A 22576-nucleotide genomic window follows, 5' to 3' on the forward strand; every position below is an offset into this window, starting at 1 on the left:
ATCATTCCACTGCTATTAATTATTATGAAAAAAAAAATCCATGTCAAGCCTACCAATATATTTCAGAGCACTATATGAAGAAAAAAAAATCTTCATCTATGTGATCTCTCTATAAGGGGCTGTTTTCTGGAATTTCTCTTGCTGTCAACACTCTTTTGCAACTGACTTGGCAAGTAGAAGAATGCAATAAGATAAGAATATAAAAGTAGTTTAAATTTGTTGGGTAGCTTTTTCTTTCCTCTTGCCTTTGATAAAATTTACAAGTTTGTGGGGGGGCAGGGTGGTTGGAGGGGCTTTTTTTTTTTTTCTTTTTTTTTCTCTTATTCCTGGAATTATTGGAGTTATTGTTTGCTCAGGCTGCTAATGACATGATCAAAAATGTGGACAAAGAATTCAAGAAAGATTTTTTTTTTTTTTAACCTACAATAATAACCACCTGTATGTTTTTCCTGGTCCCCTCTTAGAGAGGGCAAATGTATTGTTTTGAAGTGTATGAAGCATGCAGCAGTTTTATAACAGTGTATTGTCCATCCTGGAAATGGAGATATGTTGAGAAGCCATTAGGAGGTGCTGAGAATTTTCCTTGTGCCTCTTGCAGACCTGCCAGTGTTTGGCTGCTCAGTAGGTCTGAACTGGTGCTTACCTGGTTGGCTAAAGCCCTCAGGAGCAGAGAAGCTCACTGAAGTAATGACTTTGTGTGAGCTGTATATATTAGCAGAATGTCTGAATTGTTTTTCTGCAAAAATCAATGCAACAATGGAGAAATCTATTGCCTCATTATTGCATACAATGTATAATTAATTATTGGCCTAATACTGCATAAAAAAATACAATTTTCCATGAGCATATGCACAAGTGTATTAATTGCCATAAGAAACAGGAGTGTTCATGCACTTCCCTCTTCAGCTAAGGTGCTTCTCTTATCTACAAACCGAAGCACTGGCCACTGACAAGTTGGTGGAAGAAACAGAAATGCTTCTAAATAATTGAGGATACAGCTAAAAAAAGCGCTAATAACACTTGAACAAGCAAAAACCACTGAGTTCAGGGGAATGTGAATGCTTTTTATGCAGATAAAATTGAGATCTTTGCATCCTTGTCTTTCCTTTGATCATTGCAAATGTGCAAAACCAAACTGTATTTACCCCAGAAGGGGGCCCTGAGCAGGAACCAGAAAAATTGCAGTCTCACTTCAAAGATAGTCTGCACAACAGGGACTGGAGTCAGACAGGTGTGTCCAGTGATAGTCCAAGACCTTGAAGAAAGTTTGTGTGGAAAATTCATGCTGTCTAAGAAAAGGAAAAGCATATGCAGTATGGGAAGTTCTCAGAGAGAGACCTACATTATCAGTAAGAATTAAGTCCTTTTTATATCACAGAGAAATAAGAGGCCTTAGGGCATCAGTGCTTTGAAAAGCCAGTAGGTGATCTTCATGCCTATTTTTCACCTGTAAAAGTCCAGGGATGGATGAAGTTTTATTTTCTTTTAGTGATTTTTATTTTTACAGACTGTTTCAAAATTTTCAGGTGATAAGTTGCCATTCCATTTATGTGTAATGGTATCTCATGATGTATGTGGTTTCTAGGTACCCAAGTGTACTTCAAAGGTGCCAGCTGCATTTTTCAGGGATGTTTCTGGTTCCCAGCTCCAGTTCCCAGGCTCACAGCTCCCTGGCTGGCAGGAAATTTCTCTATCAGTATTTTCAGCAGATTTTTTTTTTCTGTTCAGAATTTTTTCCCCTTCAGATCAGATCATTTTTATGGCTGCTCGTATCACCTGATAGAGCTGAATCTGGTGGAAATTATGTCTGACAGTATGTCTGTCAGCTTCTGCTCCTGCTTGTGGATCACAGCATACCCACACATAAGAGAGGACAAGGAGCTGTGATCAGGCACAGGGCTCAGCCCAGACAGACCACTGGCTTGTTTATACAAAACCAGCCTTTTTTATTCCCTTTCACACCATGCTGGTTCTTCCTACATAAACCTCAACCCTTCCTTTTCTTTGCCCTTGTCTCCACACAGAAAAAATAGCCAGAACTGATATCACCTGAGACCTTTACCTGGATCATGTGTGCCCCTTAAAAGTATCACTTGTGTGGTTGGTCTTTCAAAGATGATCAATGCCTCCCTTCTTCTGTCTGTAACATTTGGCCATTTTGCGCAAATCTCCTTTAGCCGTCTCTGAGATCCCCCCATCCCTCATGGAGACATCTGTAACTTGCTGTGCTGTGTATCACGTAGCAGGTTTTTTATGTCAAGTCAAGAAATTTCTCATGAGAGTTTCAGTTAGTTAAACTTCAGGCTGAAGTCTAGTCATTTGGCTTCACATGTCAGTCAACACTGGGGTTCAAAGTAAGATTGTACAAAATCCACTGTACATAAATAAAATATAATAATTCACAATAATCCAGTGATTATCCACAAAATTTACTGGTTTATATAAAAAGAGTACTGTGTTCAGGGCATTCTACTTCATTTTCTGCATGACCTCAGTTTCCAAATTTTAATTTTCTGTGGTAGAAATATTGAAAGATTCTACCGATAATTTAAGGGAAGATTTACTAACAAGTTAATTGTACTTAGAAGTTCAAAAATAAGTGTAGCACAAAATCAGCTAGATTTTTTCAATTTGAGAAATATAGGAAAGGCTATATTTGGCTCCAGACCAAGAGTCTATATAACTCAGTGTCCTGAACCTCACAATGGTTGTGAGCAGGTGTTTACAGAAGACTATTAACAGAAGAGTCATTTATGATTCTTTTCATATTTCCAGTAGTTTTGGGCTCTGAGAATTTCCTAACCCTGGTATGTTGTTGTTTTTTTGTTGTTTTTTTTTTTTTTTTTCCATTTTAGTAGTCTTCAAAAGTTTACTCTTCCAGTCACTGTTGTTTCCCCCTCTGAACCCTTACTGTGGAAAGCATAATGAATGATATGGGACATGACAGTTCACATCTTAACTTGTCTAAAGGTTTATACGAGTAAAAGAAAAGAGGCAAAGAAGGAGATGATTCCCAGCCACCCTCACTCACTCCATACATGCCACACAGATACTCTTTGACAGCCTTGCCCAAACAACAACCCCTTACGTATCCCTGCAAGTGCACCCTCTGGCCTGGCAGGTGCCTTGTGGGACTGTGCATTGTGATTCCTCCTGAATCCTCCTTGCAGTAAGACACAGCTATTGCAGGGCCTGCATCTCTCAAGGCTGGCCTCTCCTGGTGTCAGTCACCCCCTCACAGTGTGCTGGTGCCTTACTCTGAAGAGGGAGGTATATGAAAGGTGCATTTTCCCTTTGGGACTGCTTCCCCATATGACTTGGCTAGATGACAATTTCTGTTGCACCAGCTGGCACTCTGCTCAGACTGCCACTCTATATTCTGCCACTATGGCAGAAGCATAATATTTTTGCTTCAAGAACTTCCATTCCACTGTCATCTTATTGGCAGGGAAGTTTCAAGCAATGAACTTTATACCTAACACTTTATGCATGGTAACTGAGGTGCTTTCTGAAAGAAAAATCCAAGGGAACATCTAGGTCAACTTTTTGTATCAGCAATGCCCTTTGGCAAGGACTTCCATGCATTTGCTACCCTTTGTGTCATGAAGACACATTTCATTCTTTCCTGGTTTGAACCTAGGGGCCTTTTGACGGCCCCCAGCTCCTGTCTATGCCTTTGTACTTTCTTCAAGGTACAACCCTGTACTCAAGTTTTTATAGAAATCCAGTATATATCCTTCCCCAGAACAATATAACCTTTAGAGTGAAGAGTACTAGGATATAGATTTTTTCTATAATGTAGCCACATTTTTTTTTCTGCCCTTCACTATACCTTTTTCCTCTCAGGATATTATTTGAGAGATGAAAAAGTTAATTTTTCAAAATGCATGTAAACTATAGATTCTACTTCTTTTTAAATCCTGAAAAATCTCATTCATTTTTGGATAAATCTTATTTTATACTGGATCTGAAAAAAAAAACCCAAAAACTTGATTAGTTAAACCTAGTTTTACAGACACTGAACCAGAACTATCTCATTTACCATCTGATATATAAAGCATTTATTCCTGTTTCTGACTAGTTTTCCTTTATGTGAGTAATGAATACAAGAAGGGCTTCAACCATCTGCAGTTTTTCCCAGACAAATACATTCATCAGATATCAGGTAGTTCCAGAAATCTTTTGATCTTGACCATTTTTATTTTTTTATAGAAACTGACAGAGATGCAAGATATGGCATACTTGCCACAAGTTATGATTGAAAGATAATTATTTCATATGTGAATTAAATTACTGTCTTAGGCATAATTTCACAACATTCCATTAGATCTGCTGTGGTCATTTTCAGAAAGAGGAGGCTGAGCTTTGGCTAACTTATTAAGACATTTACTTTTTAATTGATTACATGAAACTAGGAGCAAAGGAGAATGGAATTATACTGGATTTTTCTGAGATGCCCCTGCACTCACTGCACATTTTTTTTTCCTTGAATATGTTGCATATTAATTTTTGAATCTATTACCATGACTTCATCTGATTTAATGGAGGGACACATGCTGGAGATTCCTTAGAATATGAAAAAGTATTTCAGATATCACTTGGAAACAAAAAAGTGCTTACATTTCTATTTCTTTAAGAAAATTGAAGCTCCTAGGAGTTTCACCCATAAATGGCTAAAAGAAAATGACTCAGAAAATATTGAGTCAAAGGTAGTACACATTTACAGTAGAGGTTTCCATAGGCCTGATAATAATTTCTAATACTCTAATTAGTTCTAATAACTAATACTCTGAAATCACCCAACAGAAATCACTTTAAAATTGGCCTAATTAGATTTCACTTGCTCCAGAGGACTACCTTTTTTTCATTTGATTTTTATTTATTTGCCCTTTTTTCAGGCTAATATTTTATAGGGTTAGAAGAAAACCTAATATTTATTGCTTTATTATCATCATCATCACTTTCAATTTTTGAAAATCCAGTTTTAATACTATGTATCATAGGTTTGAAGTAGAATTTTGCCCATTAATATTTTGTAATGAACTTAACAAAGTTTAATAGCAAATGAGGAGTTTCGCTAGGATGAAAGTAGCAATTATACTGACTTGATGTACAGTAATGAAGAACATCTGCATGCAACCATTTCCAGCTTTCTTCATGATTCAATAAACTCTGGTTTTATATGCACACAAATTATTTCCCAACTTTGACATGAAGTAAATGTTATTTGCACTAACTTGAAAATTGTTGGTTCTATTTGCAATTTCTTTGTTGTTTGTTGAATAACTAGTCTCTAAAAATCAGTGTCTCCACTGTCTGTAGACAACTGGTTGAAGTAACAATGCGAGCTGTGGCACACACTTTCCTATTTACATTTCGTATTTCAAAACTTGATTTCTGTCGTTTCCTGAACAAAATGACCAAGGTTTCCTCAGAAACCCTGTTGAAAAAGCATACTGCTGCCTTCTTCCTCAATAAAAGTAACTTACCTGAGTATGTTGTACCAGACCTTTTTCTCTTTAACAGGTTTATCTTTTCAACTTTCTTTCTCAGGAAAAAAAACGAAACTTTCAGACTTCAGTCATCTATTACTTCAAAATATACATTGAAGATAAAAAATATTTCAATGTTTATATAATTACTTGTTTTAAGGCTCACACCCTGAGACAATCAGTGTTATGCTACTTCAGATTGTGTATTAAATGTAAATTAAATTTTAAAAAATAACCTGTTTTTAATTTGAAAATAATTTTTCCTACCTTTTGGGGTTATTTTTGGGTTTTTTTTAGGAAATAATGGATGTTGTGTCAAAATTACTTTTTATATTTTCCTGCAAAAGTTATCTGCCAACAATTTGTTATTTCTGAATGATTCATTTTTTTAATATTTTTTTCCCTGCAAACCTGGTGTGATATATCAACCTTATTTTGCTACTGTCATATGTCAGAGGACTTACTAATTTGTCAGCAAAGGCGACAAGTTTATTTCTGAAGCAAAATTTGCTTTGACAATACTATAGCAAAAAAGAGAATATTACTTGTCAAAAAAAGATTTTAGAATATATCCTATTAGCTCAAGAAGATCCATCAAGTAAAGACAGAAATAGATTCTCTATGTATCTGAAGTAGTAAGTTATACCGCTCCCAATGAAAAATCAGAACATAAATTATAATCCCATTAATAGTAAAAAACCCCAAAACAACAACATTTTTTATTCTTCCTCAGCCTGAGCAACACCTTATTTAATTCCAAATTAATTTAAGAACTCTCTACTGGCAGAACAAGGGAACTAATTAATTCTGTAGAAGAAAAATAAAGGTTAAGAAGTGGAATAAAAAGTTTCACTTTGCTTTACAATTGCTCTTATGATTCAAACTCTAGTGAAGGAAATTAGAAACTTTAAAAGGCTTTTCTAATGCATGGATTTTTTTTTCCAGAGTTTTTGAAGGAAATGGTAATATTCACAGTTCACAGTATACTTATTACCAGGAGCCGTGCTTATTTTGTTGAATGCTTATAGCAAGCATTTCATATTTTTTCAACTTTGCTGTTTTCAGAACTTAAATGCTTCTCCAGCATATTCTTTAAAGGAGTCTTAAAATGTATGATTGCTCAAGACAAGCCTAAATGTACAGCAAACATTTTTTATTTCTCTATGAGTATTTGTCAACTACAAACTATGAAGCAACTTTGACAATTTTCCTTGGTGGTCTGACTGACGGTGAACTTTGCAGAGTTTTGTAAAAGCTAGCAGAGAATATTTTTAACAGATTATATATAGTGAAAGGAATTTTATTGAGAAGGCCAGGTAGAAGGCTTTTACTAGAATTGTCATACAACAGTGAAAGATAACACTGCCAAAAAATTGTGCTTTTCACCAGTTTTAGGCAACAGCTGAATGGTGGCCTGCTTTTCCATTCCTGTATCACTATAGAATAAGGTGACTTGAGAACAAGTCAGATTTTCTTTAAAAGCATATGCTTTGATATCTAGAATTCTTATCACTGACTAACAAGTTTTGTGGCACATGGCCTATAGAGACTTTACTATTAAGAATTTTTTGTTCTTTTCTACAAGAAAAATATCATCATATTACAGAAAACTTTTCTTGATTCAAGTATGTCATAGGTTTCATCACTTGAATTCTTAGATAACCCAGAGATGGGATCAGATTCAAATTCAGACACTTAAACTAGGTTTTTCACAAGATAGATAAGAAATAAAAATAAGGTCTTAGACTAAGTTAGACTCACATTAAAACCAACAGATATTGATTACAAACTAGTCAATACAGTGATATTTAGTGAGCTGTTCAGGAGACAAAAAAGGTTTTTAATTGTTAAATATCTGAACAGATGGTCAATTATATCTCTTCTGGCCCTCAACTTCCACTCTATTAGTATATAAGTTCTCCAACAGAGAAATCTGATCTGTTAGACTCATCTGCATGTCTTGGATATATCAGAAAATACCAGATTCCTTTACTGATGTCCAAGTCCCCACTCAAACCCTAAATCATTGAAGAAAACCCAAACCAAAATCAAGACCATAGACCTTCAGCTGAATTTACAGCTGAATTCAATGTTCATGTAGTCGTCGTTCAAATTCTTTGCAAACAATTTGCTTGAATGTACGGTAAATTCAAAGTATTACAGGCATTAATATTGAGGTGAATTTCACTGGGCTTTTGATATCTTGAATACAGAAATCTATATTTGAAATTAGTAGTCCCTTTATACAAAATGTAAAATTACAGATGTGTTTAGGAAAATATTGCATAGTCATCTGTAAATAGGTTAAAAAAAAATCTGTTTTTTTTTTTTTTTTTTTTTTCCCTAAGAATTGATTAAGAACAGAGTTCAGAAAATTTGTGTTTGTGTACTTCTTAAGCAAGCTTAATATGTACATACAAAATATGTACAGATCTGAGGGTATATGTTTAGGCTGTTGATTTAATATAATTTTTATGATTCATGCTCACATAATTGAGAATGGTACAGTTCTGAAATTTTAAATATCTTGATAGGAAAGTAACAGGTGCAGAAATGCACATGGCAGTTTATAGGCACTGTTTAAGCACCTAAATATTCTGAGAATTAGGGTTGTCAAAGAACATCACTGTGCCCAATGCTGCAAATAGGTGAGTATAGCTACAGGAGGTTCCCAGCTTCCAGCAAACTACAGAAGTGTCTAAGTTCTGTCACTTACTCTTGATGAAATGGTCCTTAGAGGTTTTGTTCCACCCAAACAAAGGAGGGACAGTACCCTTTCAGCAGGTGCTGCAGAGAGGCCGGTGTTACTGCCAGTCAACAAAAGCAGTGATTTTTAGAGAATATTTCTTAAGGTCTCTTGCTGAAATTGGAGATGTGATGTCCTTTCTTGCAAGTGTGTGCTGGGGGAAAATCTGAGTTTCCAAGTAGCTGCTGGAGGAGCTCAGTGGACTGCACAACATAGAAAATATTGTGAAGGAGGTTGTCTGGATCTTTCTTACAATACTGCAGCTACAATAGCCTAAATGCTCGGCTGTACTGAAGAAGGCACAAGCAGAGTCTGTGCTCTCTGAGCTGGGAAATGGAGACTCCCACAATGGAAAAGTCTGGGAGCTGCTTTTCACTACTGTCACAAGGAAAAAGTCCACCTAAATTAATTCTTGTAGGAGAATCTATACAACGGTATGTGTGAAACTACAGAAGAGTTCCAGTGTCCTGGTAGCACGTGAGGGGCTGGAAGCTGTGTTCAAGATGCACCCAAAGCAGGCTGGATCTGAACTGTATAGCAGCACCGAGAAGAAAGTGAATCAGTGACAGCAGTGGGAGACTCCAGGGAATGGAGGCTGCCATCTGCTGACCCAATCTATTTTCTTGCAAGATTTACAGCTCAGATCTGGAATGCTGTGAACAGACTGATAAAGCTCTGTCCTTGATTTTCCTCCACATAAGTATCAGCTTTACTGTCACGGGAGGGCTGCTGAACAGCAAGTGTAAACATGAGGCACTGGGGCTGAGGATCAAGGGCATGGGGACCCAGCTGGTTTTATCCTCAGCGCTGCAGGTGAGGAGGAAGGGCTTGAGGAGCAGAGAGGAAGAGTGGGAAGTTTCTGCAGGTAAACAACTAGCTTCATGCTTTGTAGAGATAACAAAGGTTTTGTTTCTGTGACCAAGGCACCCTCATTAATGATCAAGAGAGCAGAGTTTGTTGCCTGGAAGGCTGACCTGAAACACAGACTGGACAGAGCTAGAGAATAAAGTAGGTATTTATTGAAAGGCCTCCAGGATCCACCTTGGGCAGTACAGGAGCCTGACCAAGGCTGTGCCCCAAGTCCACTACGAAAATGCCACACACCGACAACCCCCCGGTCACGAGGTCTTACATTTTAATCAGTTTTGGTCCATTTGCATATTGGGGTTTAATTGTCCAGTTACAGCTTCAGGTTGTGAGGTCTCATCCTTCTTGTTCCTCCCTTCAGTCCACCATTGTTTATGTTTTTGGGCCTCAGAGTTGTCCTTGGTGCTCAGCAGAAAAGGAATTTGTTTTGTCTACCTACCCTGTGAAGAAAGCTTACTGGCACTTAATATGAGGCTCAAAGCTACACCCCTAGGTAACATAGAATCTGCAAATATGAAAGCTAAAGATTAAGGCATCAAGTTAAGATGAGGTAGGATTGAACTAACCAAATGGGAAAAAACTTTTGTCAGTAGGCTGACTAGACTGTTCAGAACACCTTTAAATGAGGAGTGATGAGAGTGGGACATGGCAATCTGCTATCATATAAGAAAGTGGTGGAACACCTGGGAAAGCAAAGCACTCTTAGCCATTTTGTATTTTTCTTCTATGTTCCCATTCTTGTCCCACTGAGATTATGCCTACATTCCATTTTGCTCTTTTACAACTTACTCTGTTCCTCAGTTGAAAATGGACAAGATGATAAATCTTTCATGCTAGAAAATTAAGTATGGTCAATTCTAACTAAATCTACTATTGTGTTGTGTAACAAGAAGTGTGTTTGGGTCTGGCTTTCTACAGTGTTCTTAATCACTTACTGTTTTGTCAATAGTTTACTATGTTTATATGCCCCTAAGTAAATCACTTCTCTTCCCCAGTTTATATAATAATTTGGGTATAAAACAAAAGCAGAGCATCAACACTTTCTTTTCTCTTTTTTCTGACACTTTTCTGACTGAATGACCTAATACTTTGTTGTTGTTGTTTTCCCCATATTCTGTACTGGAGACAGTTAACATCCATAACAAAGAAGTTTGAGTCCAGAGGCTTGGGTAACGAAAATTTGAACTGCAACATGGCAACAGAGAACTTTCATAGAACCCAGTAATTTGCCTCCCAAAGATGGTGCACAGTCAGAAGCAAGGTTTTATTTCTTTTTTTCTGGAATTGGAAATTGGAAATTTCTGGTAAAGCATCCTTTGTTCTGTGATAACATAAAATAACACAAAAATGTAACATACATAAACAAGTAATACAAGTACCAAAAAAACCCCACCCCATCAAAACCAAGGAAAAACTTCACCTATTAAGCTTCTGTCCTGTGACATTTCTCATTTCCTCTTGTAATCATGCTGAAGTGCACTTTTAGTTATCATGGCTTAATTACAGACTAGGTGTTAATTTTCCAGTAAGAAGCAAATATTTAATTGCATCAGTCACTTATTTTTGCTAAAGAACTTTCTCAAGTTTTTGCACTTTAAAACTTATGTCTAAAATACGGTCTAGGGATACAAATTCACTCTTTTTTGGTTTTTGTTTTCTTAACTCTTGCATTTATGATATATCAGAAACATCAGCACATAAATCTCCACAATCTCTCCAGTCACATGGCATCTACAATGAGTTTGGTAAAAATCTCATATATCTAGTTATTAAGTTTCTGAGCATAATGTGACTGTAGACATTGATGAACACTAGAAATGTCCTTAAGAATGAAAAATGCCTTGGTTTAAGAACATTCTTCAACAAGAGCCTGCAAACTCTCACCATCACCTGTAGGTCCCAGACTTTCAAAAGCACAGCTATGGGAAACCAGGCTTCACTAGGTTGCTGTGTGCATATCATGTTCTGGTAACTGTAGACATAGTTCTGGTAAATTCCTTGTAATGAAACTGATTTATTTTTACCTTCCTGCAAAGCTGATGTTGATTTCTAGATGCTTGCATTCATATTGGAATATATGGCTTTTCTTTTATTGATAACTTTTAATGTACCATTTAACACCATGTCTAAATTATTCTTTTGTATTTTTGCTAACCAAATAACATCCCTTCTGGTCACATGTAAACCTCCAGGAACATTCTATTGTCACTGCTGCAGTTTTAACAAAGTCTTTATCTCCCTTTCTGTATTAGCATGTTTTCACTTTCACAACCTAACTCTCAAAACCTAGCCTTCAGAAAAAATGAAGACCATAATTATTAGCAATTAACATTGTGTACCCAGAAGCACTTTGATTACTAAAGTAGCAAAAACATCACAAATAAAAATATTCCAACTGCTAAAAGCTTTAGATAGCAATGGTTTGTGCAATTCTGTTACCAAACTTGTCATTCTAATGTACACCTTAAAATTTGAAACTGTCTCATTTTATTTTCATAGCCTTGAGTTTTAAGTCTTACAGATATTAAGTGGGTGGCAGGCACTTGCTATATATAATACATTTTATTTACTTTTAATAAGATTTTGGCAAGGACTGGGAGGCAGATCTCATTCCAGCTTACTCTTCTTTCAGATATTTGAAAGAAAAAATGCATAATCTAATTTGTCATGTTTTTCATATCAGATTTATTTATATGTATCAGACCCTCACCTCCATGGAACTTCTGTCACCCCTGTGGTGTTGTAGATAATAGCCCCGTGTGGAAGGATTTCAATATTTGGCCAATATATTTTTAGCAACAAAAAAGACCTGTAGTTCATCATTATAGGTACTACTTTAATTGCACAATGTAAGCTATTCATCCTCAGTGCTGTATCCTGTTTAGTCATATTGCAATTACTGCTTTTTGTTTTTATTTCTTAGAGACTTTGAAGAGATTGTCAGCAGTTTTAAGACTGAATAAAGTAAAAAATTAGTTTAATCGCTGAAGGAAACTCAACTTCCTCCATACTAGGTGAAGAACTCAACTGCCTAACACTAAACATCTGGTGTGCTTTAATATTCCCTAAATTGTGCTACTTAACCATGCATGGCTCTTCCAGATGAGCACAGGTCTCTGTAGGTCCTTCATCTTATTTGACAGCCTTTGTAGCTGCCTCTCATACCTTAAAGAAGCTTGATGAAGCTGTGAAAATGTTTGGAGAACTTGACTGTAGCTCAAGGTATACACTATTTGACAGCTATGCTGGCTATTTTATTTTGCATGCACCACTCAGATTTACAATCTGTGTTAGCAGGAAATTAGAATAATAATTAGATAATATGCCATTTATTATTGTCTGACACTGGAAGAATGGATATTAAAAGAAGAAGAATGAATTGCAAGAAAAAAGATGGCAAATATCCTAAAGCAGGTTTGTGGTATGTGCTGGTTTAACTCTCTAAAGGAAACATTTCCAGATTAATTTGCTTTTATTATGCATAACTCTCTCTATGAACAGAATACAAACAAACTCAGAAGTTCCTATGGTAAATCTCTACACAAAATTTGAATTGAAGATTTTGGTTTTTGAGAAAAATTTGGGAGAACATTCACTCCCAAGAAGCCTGGGATAAAACCAGTTAATCCTCTCCCAGAGAGAATATCTGGAACTTCAAGAAGGAAAAGAACCTGTAGTCCCTGCCAAAGGATGAAATCAAGACTCTAAGGGCCAGAGGAACTCTGCTAATTTTCAAGTCTTTAAGGTTTTTCAACAGTCTGTGAGCATGTGTGAAATGAATGATGAAAGCATTGCGGTGTCACACCAAAACATAATGCTCTTAAATCCTATTTGTTAGTAATTTAAACATATAGTTGTATTGCAAGAATATTATTTGACACTCAAATTGGCATGCAGGTATCAGAAACATAGACCAGATATTCTAAACAGATGAGAACAGCAGTTGACTCAAAACCTGTTACACTAATGGCTTGACAACTACTGCTTTGGATGGAGATTTAACTCTTATTTGGAATTTTTATTTATCCATCAAACACAATCGTCACAATTCAAAATGAAGAGTTGTACATAAACTAAAATTCTTAATTATATTACCTTGGAAATCTTTTCTTTCCTATGTAACTTCTATGTGATGAGTTATAAATACTCTAAACCAATTTTATTTGTGCTACAAATTGAAGCTACAAATACTTTTCAATTTATTTTGCCTTTAGTAGCTCAAGCTCAGTTCCACCATTATCACTGTAAATGTTTTAAATTGCAGTGTTAGAAATTAATGAAAGACATGGTTTATCAACATACAGCTTACCCTTTTGGGTTTCAGTTTCTTCATTTATTTTAATGGAGTCATTTCATTGTTACCAGTAATCTCATGCACTTTATCCTAAATTTATTGCTGCTTTCTGTGTCAGAGACAACATTATTTGTTAATTTAGTCCAAAGATGTCAGGATTTCATTTAAGCAGCACTAGATGATTGACCATCACGTTGAATGCAACTTTGGTATTAAAAAGTCATATTGTAGAGTGCAGAAATAGCCAACCAAGTATTAAGTATCTGTACCTAATTCCTCTTTCTATTTCTTGGTATATTATGCTGCACTGTCTTGTAGTTCATTGGTTGTACAGGAAAGTCAGGTAAATCAATGGAGCTCATCACAAAACATTCAATGATTACATGTTTACATGCCTACAAGTAATGGAATTTACTGACTTAGAGTGCTTGTGAGGATTTATTTTTCTTATATTGCTTCATTTTTTGAACCTCATGCATTTTGCTGGTTATTCTGTTAATTTCTCTATGGATATTTGACTTATGAGATATTTCAACTGGGAACTTCAAGGCGCAATATTGGCTTTTGTGACAGGTTTCTTAATTTCTTTATCATAGCTGTGTCTATGATAAAACAGTGCAGGTTTCCCATGCTTAAAATACTACAGTGATTCTTGGAATTTTAACATACTCTGTAATTTATGAAGGCTTCATGATGAATTGTTTGGCAGATGTGAAAGATAGGTTATATAATCATTCTAAATAGAAAATAAAGGCAAAAATTTAGAAGGAGGAAAATAAGAAAGAAGAACAGACATTCACTAAAATCCTAACTTATGTAGAGTATTTCATGCTTCTATGTGCCAGCATAATTTTTTCTCTTCTAGGGCAGAGTTTTGCCTTTATTTTTGTCTTAAATGGGAACAATAATGACAGGATAGATATTTCCTTTTCTTGGTCTTATAAAATAGGAAAGTGATAGGCATAGGAAAATGACAGAGATAATACTGTACTTTGCACATCACTATCAGCACGATGAATGAACTGAGATTACAGGGTAATATCCTGCTTTGAATCTCTGAGATACTGTGTCATTATTGTTACCTTCTTTGATGTTGTTCAGCCTCAGTGAAGATGACTGCAAAAATAGTTCAAATAATATATTAGTCAAATATTTTGTAAAAATGCATGTAATGCAATGAATGTAATTGCAAAATAGTATGTTAAAGGTTCTTTTAAGTTTGTAGCTTGAACTTGTTTATTTTGTCTTCTCCTTTTTTATGACTGTAAAAATGCCCAATTTTACACTTCTTTTCACCGAAAGAAACATTTACATTTCACAGTGCAACAAGACACCTACTGAAAATCATTAACTACAATTCTAACGTGAATAGATCAAACTATTATCAAGAAAATACAATCAAGTGTTCCAGTGTAATTGTTCATCAAATCAAATGATATTTCCATATGGCAGTACTTTTACCATTGAGCATTTAATTTTGTAATGTAACTTCTCCTGATTGAAATAGTTCCTTGAAGTCTTTGATTTGCAATAATGATAAAGGAATAGTTGATAAACACCTTTCATTCGTCTTAGTGAAATTCTAACTCCCCATATCTCTCATTTTTTGCAAAAGTCTACTGTCAGAAGTATTCAAATACATTTCAGCATTATGTATGTATAGTTTTCTTTCTTCTGATTCTTCCAGAAAACATTGTAATGAAACACTGAAATGAGTTGCCAAGGGGGACTGTGTAGTTGCTATTCTTGGACACTTTCAGAGCTCAGTTGGATAAGGCCAGACCTGATTTAGTTTTGACCTGTTTTTTAGGAGCAAGTTGGACCTGTTGAGAGCCCTCAAAGGTTCCTTCCAGTCTCCATGATTCTGATTCTTTAAACAACATTGATATTACTATCGCAGTTTATTGCTACTGGTGGTATTTTACAATCAAATACCAGTGCTGACAACACTATTCACTGATACTGTTACCAAGAGTTTCTAGTTTTATAAGAATTCAGAAGAATTATAAGGAAGAAATGGAAAAGATATGATCACAAATAAGAAAGGTAAAGTTCAAAGTTAAGTTCATCACATGTCTAACCATTCCTTTCATTTGACCTGCCCCTAATACCACACTATACTTTCATTTTTTGTTTCTCATATTATTTTGTGATTGCATTAAGAAATGAGTAAAATTTTTGAAAGTCTATAACTGTCGTAACAGTGTACATGAGTTTCTAATCTGCCTGCTGGGTCACCTTACAGAAAGTACCCAGAGGCTGGGATTTTTTCCAGCAGTTTGTTATATGATTACATTTGATGTTCCAGTCATGAACTTTGGGGTATATGCACAAAGGTATCTTGTCATCACTCTCATAATGAGGAGATAATCCTCAGGAACACTCTCATTGTCATTCACACAAAATGCATGTCATCCATAGTAGATATGTAAAGCCTATTGATAAGATACTAAGCTAACAGCCTGTTTAGAGCTTACCTTCATTGACATGAAAGAATGAAACTAGGGGATTTTTTTTTATTGCTAGCAAAGTCTTGCCATTCTGGAAAATTTCAGAAAAAAAAAAAAATTGGAGACCATAAAGAAGTCACAGAATCACAGAATAAACTGAGTTAGAAGGGACACACAAGGATCATCTAGCCCAGTCATTCACTTAGAAATATTCCTAAAATATATTTCTTCCCTAAAGAAGTATTATAGAAGGTTTCAGAAAATCTTGTATCAAATTGTGTTCATTTTAAAATTGTAATTTCCTGACTGAGAGTTTTCATTAGGAAGAAGACTGCCTGCTTTGGAGTTGATTTATTTCAGTCCATCCTAATCTAGCCACTTCATTTTATAGGAAAACAAGAAAAGAAAAAAAAAAAAAAGTAAAAAAAAAAAAGAAGTACAAGGTCTCTGAACTTTACTGACATTATGGATATAGCTTACTAATAAAGATAGCTGCATATGGATCTAGTTATTTACATAAAGTATGAGACCAAAAGCCAAGGTAATGTTTCCTTCTATACTTTCAGGTAGTTTTTACCAGCTCTCCCTTTCCTCTTAATAAATAAAAATCTCCTTTAAATGCAGCAGTCACTTCTATAATTCATAGTTTTCATTCTGTGTTTTGAAATTTTTTGATTGTGTTACTGGAGAATTAAAACTGTATTTGACATAGTATGTGGAATTTAATATATCTAAGGCAGATATGACAATGACACAAAATGCATACACAGTATGCATTCTAAATAGTGTATTCAGTCAGCAAAGATACAACATAGTCATAATTGCATTTCCTATTTTGTTCTGAAAATTGATGTTTTCTTATTGGCTTTGACTAAATATAATTTAACTGGTCTCTGTAGATGCGTTTATAAGAAACTATGCATTATTTTTTAATGTACAACATCCGAGATGGTAATAAGTGTAAAGAGGCTTCTTTAAAACATTACCTTTATTAACACTGTGTCCATAGACATTCTTTGGTACATTTTTGTTATTAAAATTAGGTCTATGACTGAATAAATATATATTAAACTTGGGGAACCTTAGTTATCATGTAAACATTTGAAAACCTTCAAATGTTTCATTGTTTTTTATTGGTTTTAATTATCTGTTATCAAATCTGGTAGATGCAATCCTGACTAAATCTCACATTATTTTATTTTTACTTCTCCTGGCTCTTGGTAGAGGAGAGGCAGGGAGACATGAGGCAAGGAGAGGAAAAATTCATGTGATAATTTAATTTTTTAAGTTTGAAGAAATTTCAGCTAAAAATCTATATTTAACTGTACAGCATTCATGAAGAAGCAATGCAGGGGATAGTAGCAGGGTGAATTATTTCTTCACATGTATTCTCAGTAAGGACTTCTCAAGGTACATTGTAATTATATTAATTGTCTTTCTTTTTAAAAGCAGCTGAGTGAAACTGTAGGAATCACAAAAACAAAACAAAACAAAACAAAACAAAACAAAACAAAACAAAAAAACCCCCCACCAAAACAAAAAAAAACCCCAACCAAACAAAAAATAACAACCATAAAAAAACCACAACTGCATAAAGATGTTCTTACTGGAGTGTACCAAGATTGCACAGTAAACAATGGTTGTAGATTTTTCTTGGTTTTTTTTGTTTTTGTTTTTATTTTTGTTTTTCTTTTTCTTCTTCTTCTTCTTCTTTTTCTTTTTCTTTGTTTTCTTTTTCTCTTTCTCTTTCTGGTCCTTGGACAAAGTGCGATAATATTCCACCACTTAAAATGTGGCAATATCATGTAACACTGGTTATGATAATATAATCAGCAGCATCAAATGATAACTGTAACATAGCAATTGCTCCACCAATTTTATTAGTGTTTCAAATAATTCAATATTGCAACTCTCCAAACAAATAACAGCTGATACTTAAAAGGATAAAAGAAAAATCATGAGATCTCCTGTGAGAACTCTTGTTTATGAGATTATGAGACATTCTGCCTCCAAGGAAAAGGTTTCACATTAATCTTCTCACTTAAATGAAGGTTTGTGGAGTACTGACAGAGTGTGTAGTGACTAAAGCTTATATGATATAAACACAGATGTTCTCATACACATGGAAAATTAGAAAAATCGCTTGGATCCCTTTAAGATGTTGATTTTGTTAGGCGGTGATTCCTTATGTAGTGTTAGCCTGAAAGCACCTTTCATATCAGACAATTGCATGTGATCCAAATGACTGTGTATCAGAGTCTATATGGGAACATCATACCTGAGTTTCCGTTCCAGCTGGAGGGGGATAAATTTGATTGCTTACATGCATATCAGAATCATATCATCTAAAAGACCTGGGTTATTTTGCTGTGAGTGTGAATACTGTTCAAGAAAATCACTAAATGGTAGCATTATGTGCCATGTGCTGCTGTTTCTTGAGTACATCCAGGGATGGTGTCTCTACCAACTCCCTAGGCAGCCCATTCCAATGCTTAACCACCCCTTTAGTAAAGAAATTCTTCTTGATGTCCAACCTGAGCCCTCTCTGCTGCAGCTTGAGGCCATTTCCCCATGTGTCTCTAATTTCCTGGGAGACGAGTCCAAGGTTTTGTACTGGGAACTGGGAGATAACAATCAGATCACATTCAGTCAACTCATGTACTCTTAGATGCCTATATTGAAATAACTACATTAAGTTGCACGATTTCAGCAATGGAAATGGAGAAATGGAGCCTGAACAGGCCTCTCATGTACAGATGCATATTTACAACAAATTTAGGCATCTGTAAATAAAGAGCTGAATTCTTTCCTCGTTGAAGACAGGATTTATTTGCCTGTTCTTAGGCATTAACAGCCATTCAAGATGTTAAAGCACATTCTAAATGAATGACTTATTGTTCTTTTTTTCTAAGACAATTCAGTGTTTCTTTTCCTATGGCTTCTGAACTAGTGTTCTTTTTTGGCTGATGATACCCTTCTAGAATATAATATTTTCAATATGATGTCAAGGCAGAGAAGGCACCAGCAGCATCCTTGGGACAGGGCACTGCAGGGACCCTAAAGTCAGCCAAGTGCTAGACCTGAGTAACATACAGGCATAAAGAGAGGAAAAGTATGTGCCACATGGGAAATGCTCAGAGACAGAGGCTACATTTTGAATAAAAATAAGTCCTTTTTATATCATGGAGACATAAGTGGACTTAGAACAACACCAGTTTGAGCAGCCAAATATTATATTAATTTCTATTTTTCACCAATAGCAGACAAAAGAGATGATAAAGTTTTAAGTTCTTTCAAAAAAATTTATTTTCCCAGACTGTTTTTTGTCTTTTCCCAAATTATTTTTCACCTTTTCAGATGATGGTTTGTCATTACAGTTCTATGTTTTAGCACCTCTTGGTGGTTTGTCAGGATGTCTCTGGCTTCCAAGTACTCAGCTGTCTTTCTGCGACCAGCTGCACTTTTCAAGGGTGCTTCTGGTTGCCAGACCTAGTTCTCAGGCTGGCAGGTGTTTTCTCCCATTTGGTAGTTTTCTGTTTCTAGCCAGGTCTTCTTTATAGCTTTTCACATCACCAGGGTGCTAAATGAAATTAGCACCCTATTAATGAAATTCTGCTGTTCCCATCCATTTTATCAATACCACATTCAAATGGGGCTCTCACAGACCTTATATGTTTTGCCTACAGTTGTGACATCTAGCTATACAGAGAAAATCCACTCCTTATTCTTAGTAGTTATAATTCATAACATATATTATGTTATATGTTAACTATTATAATATACTAACATATTATATATATGTTAACTATGTTATATATATGTTAACATAGTTGATTTATTACTGAATTTATGTGATCTTTAGTTAACTTCTTAGATTATTTTTGAATTTTTATCTGCAGCATTTCCATTTTCCATTTCAGCCCCATAACAATATTTCTGTTAAGTTTATCATTAACAATGAGACAAATCTTTACTTATCTCATTATTGTCTCATCGTTAGAAATTACCATGTCATAGTTCTACTTTCTCTTCTATGAACTTCAGCTTGTATATTCCCGTAACACTCAATGTTTAATATTTAAACCTCGTTACTGAATAAAACAGCAATCTTCCAGAGATCATCAACAAATTTGAACTCAGAAAACAAAACTCAGATTTAATCAAATTTGCATTTAAATTAATACATTGTCTTTTGTTATTATGTTCTTGAAGTCAAGGGTAAACACTGTTTATTTCAGTGTTGTTGGAATTGTAGTCCAAGTGAAAACACAAATAAAGAATGCAAAACTAAAAAATACTTTTGGGGGTAGTATTTTAGCTGATGTTGGCAGAGTAATTCTATCAACAATAAGTTTATATTTGCAATTAGTATTTAAATGACAATAGGATTTTCCACTATTTATTAATATATTGCTATAAATTTTCCATGTATTCCAAAGTAAATGCATGGTAGAAAAAATTCAGTTACTATCATCAATAAGATGTATTTTGTATGGGAATTCTAGTAAACACAGGTAGAAAAAAACCCTCTCAATTATCAAAAGTGTTAAATCTGATGCACTATATGAATTATAAAAAAAAAAAAAGCTTGGAATATGATTAGGAAATAAACATTGAAGAGCTATGTTTTGATATTTTAATGTGCCTCAACTTTTAAGGCCAGCTACTTTAAAACTGCTTGCAAGACTTGTACTGGTGCATTGATATATTTCTCTCAAGCATATTTAATGAATACATAGTTTATGAACATTATAGAACAAAAAGTGGTCTTTCCTGTTTTCTTATTTTATAACTTTTGCAAAATCTCTAAATTCAAAATCCATTTTGAATTAAAACTAAGTACTTATGAACTATTTGAACAAGGGAAGTAATGTATACATGGTATATACAGACAAAGCAGAGATCTGTTGCATCCTTGAAGACAGTAACCCTCTGAGCAGATCACAGTATTTGGTTTTTATCAAATCAAATATAAGCACAGTAATAAGTTATAAATGTACATGTACTTGTCTCTTTACTCTTTGTTGTCTCTGACTGGAACTATGGGCTAGGAATTGTTCAAAAGTCCAAATGTCTTGGGGATGTGTACACTAAATTACAGAGATCCTGATTGAATTTTATGAAAGTAAAAATTAATCTAACCAATAAAGAACAATTTATACTACAGAAAAGGGAACCTGAAGTCTTTTTACACAATTGGAAAACAGGTCTGAGTGAGATTACTGGTGAGAAAGCTAAAGATAATGTTTCCCCCCATGAAAAGCACTCAGTATCAAATGATGTGCAACACAGACAACACTGTGCAGTCTTCTCTCTTATTTGACTGCAGGGGAGCAGCTGCACTTGCTTCAAACTTATCTGGGGAGGTAGCTAGGAAAAGATTTTTGCTCTTCCATACAGATGGATCAAGATTTCACCCCTCGGGGATACCACTGTGACAAAGATATTCTTGAACCTGAATAATTGATTTGAAGTTTAAGATATTCCATAAATCATAGCAAATATTTTAGAAAAAACATGTTATTTCTAACTCCCCTTCAATAAAGACTTCAAGGGCAAGCTTCTCATTGTCTAGTCTTGAGTTTCTCTAAAGTGACATAGGCTTCAACTTGGGCTTTCTTCCTGCTTAACACTGGAATTTAAATGCAATGAGTCGCCCCAATTTTCCCAGTACTCCACTGTTTGGAAATGAAGTTAGCACTGAGAAATAAAGATTTATATCACATAATCTGATTTTGGTTTTCTAATACACAATTGCTGTGCTTTTATGCCCAGATTCACCATAGAAACAGACATCCAAAAAGCTCTGAAGTCAAACAGAATGTGGTAGATATTGCTGAGTCCAAAGTGAGTCCAACCTTGGTTATCACAGAGCTGTTAAATATGACAGAAACAGCTCTAGCACAAAGCGCACTCTGTGAGCAAATTCAAATTTTGTATCTGTATGGGAATACTCAAGGCATTTTGGAGGGATAATTTACTCAGAATTCTGCTCTTGGAATTTCTGAAATGAGCAAGAAATGACAAGGGCTCTTCTTTCTTCTAAAGGAAATTATACTTTTGGGATTGATTAACTTGTTAGATTCATCTTATTAGGGGTCTCTCCAACAAGAAGATATTTCAACTGCCTTCCTGTATGACAATGTTCAAACCATCAAATTGTCCTATGGTCGACTGAAAGAATAAACTTATTTTAGAACTTGACATGCAGCACTAAAAATGTTTACAAGTTCAAAAGGCAAAAAGAAAAAAAAAAAAAAAAACAACAAAACTCACAAAAAAACCAAACCAAACCAAAACAAAAAAAACCACCAAAATTAATTGCTTAATCAAGGTACTACAGAAGGTACTACCAAACTACAGTTTTGTAGTTTTGTAAGCCTTACCTCTTCAAACCACTCAGTACAAGGATGAAAACAAATTCCTCTTTACTGCACCGTCTCAGATCTAGTCTTTTGCATACAGAAATGATGGAGAGTCTCATAGACTAGTGAGAGGGACTCTCCCAATATTTTTTGGGCTTGCCTCTGAAGGCAAATTTTATTACTGGCTGTAGACACTCACTCCTCCCTTTGCAGGACTGTGCTTTCTTATGCCTTTTACCTGACTTCAAGACTTTCTTTTTCTTCTTGTTATTTTTTCCTACTTTGGTTCAATCTTCGCTTCTCTTTCTTGTTTCTTCCTCATTGATCTCAATGTCTTCTACAAACATACTCAAATCTGGAGT

Source organism: Chamaea fasciata, unplaced genomic scaffold (assembly GCF_029207755.1).
Source record: "Chamaea fasciata isolate MVZ Bird 193981 ecotype frontalis unplaced genomic scaffold, bChaFas1.0.hap1 SCAF_2, whole genome shotgun sequence".
In the NCBI taxonomy this organism is placed as follows: Eukaryota; Metazoa; Chordata; class Aves; order Passeriformes; family Sylviidae; genus Chamaea; species Chamaea fasciata.